Source organism: Phyllostomus hastatus, unplaced genomic scaffold (assembly GCF_019186645.2).
Source record: "Phyllostomus hastatus isolate PE091 unplaced genomic scaffold, TTU_PhHast_1.1 phas_contig_34, whole genome shotgun sequence".
NCBI lineage: Eukaryota > Metazoa > Chordata > Mammalia > Chiroptera > Phyllostomidae > Phyllostomus > Phyllostomus hastatus.
Window position 1 is genome coordinate 10,078,346 of NW_025333857.1, and position 2,357 is coordinate 10,080,702.

General features: G+C 38.1%; 1 pseudogene; it reads left to right on the plus strand.

Annotated features, from left to right (window-relative positions):
• LOC123820091 lies at window positions 1-1,358 on the plus strand (annotated as a pseudogene).
• Window positions 1,359-2,357: the final 999 nt, after the last annotated feature.

Genomic DNA, 2,357 nt, shown 5'->3' on the forward strand with positions numbered 1-2,357 from the left:
ATGGCCAGAGGGTGAGAGGGTGGAGTGATTCTGGGCCACCTGCACCTCTCTCCAGAATCTTGCCACCTTGGATGTTACCAAATTGATGCCTCTTTCACATGAAGTTATTAGCAAAGAAGCCACAGTTAATGTAGGTACAATCAGTCATATAGCTCATGGGAAATTCACAGTTGTAAAAGCTATTTCTGGAGTTCACAGTGTCAGATTCAAAAATTAACTGGAAAGGAATATTATAATCAGGCTTGGGTATGCTAACGTTAAGATTTATAAACATGATAACATAACTCAAGTTGTCCTCAAACAGAATGCTATAGTGCCTGTGGAAGTAGTGCACCTGATGAGTTTCCTACAGACATTCCAGGGACCAAAGGGAACTTCAAATTAGTCAGACATGTTTCCCTCGTTGACTGTCCTGGCCACAATACTTTGATGGCTACTATGCTGAACAGGGTAGCAACGATGGATGCAGCTCTTCTGTTGAGAGCTGGTAATGAGTCTTGTCCTCAGCCTCAGACTTCTGAATACCTGGCTGCTATAGAAACCAAGAAACTGAAGCATATTTTGATTCTATTTAATGCAAAACAAAATGTATTTGGTAAAAGACAGCCAGAACAGACCCTTGCATTTGTACAAGGTACAGTAGCAAGAGCTACTATCATTTCAATTTCTACTCAGCTGAAATACAATATTGAAATTGTCTGTAAGAACATAGTAAAGAAAATTCCAGTACCCCCAACAGACTTGATGTTATTAGGTCTTTTGGCATTAACAAAGTTGGCTGGGAAGTTGATGACTTTAAGGGGGCACGTAACTGGCAGTAATATTCTAGAAAGAGTGTTAAAGGTGGACAAGGAGACAAAGGTCAGAGCTGGCATTTTTTCCAGAGATGGAGAAGGAAAACTCATGTGTTTGTGGAACATGATCATGTGCAGTGTGCTGTTCCAGGGAGTCTTACAGTAAGAACTAGAACAAAAATTGACTATGTTGTGCCGGGCTGACAGAATGATGGGGCAGGTATTTGATGCAGTTGGAGCTTTACCTGAGATCTTCATAGAAGTGGAAGTCTCCTTTTTCCTGCTTCAAACTGCTAGGTGTATGCACTGAAGGAGACAAGAAAGCAGCGAAGGTGCAAAAGTTGTATAAGAGTGAGGTGTTCATGGCGAACACAGGATCCCTGTCCACAGGAGGAAGAGTTCGTGTAGCTGAGGCCGATTGGGCAAAATCATTCTAACAAATCTTGTGTGCACAGAAGTAGGAGAAAAAGTTATGTTCAATGGAAGAACTGAGAAACACTAATGTTTAATTGGTTTGGGTCAAATAAGAAGAGGAGTGATGAGGCAACAGTAGATGATGACTAAAGAATTCCAGTTCTAAAATATATTTAGATAAAGTCAGATTTTCTCTTAACAACACAGGTCTGCACTTTCAAAGCAATACCAGGAAATGAATTTTCAGTTCATTACCTTAATCATAGCTGTTATTCTTATTTTTGGGGGATGAAAATTTAAGCTCTAGTGCTTAAAATAAGGTCTACCATAAACACAAATATTGGCATAATGTTGGATTGAACCTACATTTTAGCAGAAATTAATCTGTGCCAAATAATGTCTGATTTATATGTCAATGCAGGTTTGAAGTAAAACTATTTGCTATAACCAAACTTTGCTGTAGCACACACACCACTGAACCTGTCTGAAGTAAAGTTCTTTTTCAAGTATTCATGATTCATCCTTGAGTATCTCCTGGCTTAAAAATATTTTTATTCCAGTAAAAATTGAAGATACAAATTCTTGAAGACCAGACATCCTTTGCGTATTTTATATTGCTTTATCTTTGCAACATTAAGTGAAAAGAAATTAATAGGTTCAAATAAAATTATCCTTTAGCGGAAAAAACAAATCAATCCTTATTAATTAGCAGTAAAAAGGAAGGGCCAAACCCATCCCATGTATTATTAGGTAATTTTCTTCTTTTTTTTTTTTAGAAGGTCTTTTTTTAAGATTTTATTTATTTATTTTTAGAGAGGAAAGGGAGGGAGGGAGAGAGAGAGAAACATCAATGTGCGGTTGCGGGGGGTTAGGGCCTGCAACCCAGGCATGTACCCTGGCTGGGAATCGAACCTGCGACCCTTTGCTTCGCAGCCCACGCTCAATCCACTGAGCTATGCCCGCCAGGGCTGGTAATTTTCTTTTTCTGCTTCATCCTGGCTTTGATGTCTAATGTATAGGGGTGGGCAAAAGTATGTTCACAGTTATGAATATATGAAACAGTTTATTCTGGTATTATTTATTTTTTAGTTATTGTATTAGTTATTTTTTATTTGTCTTCCTTTTGTTTTTATTGTTATTGTCATTATT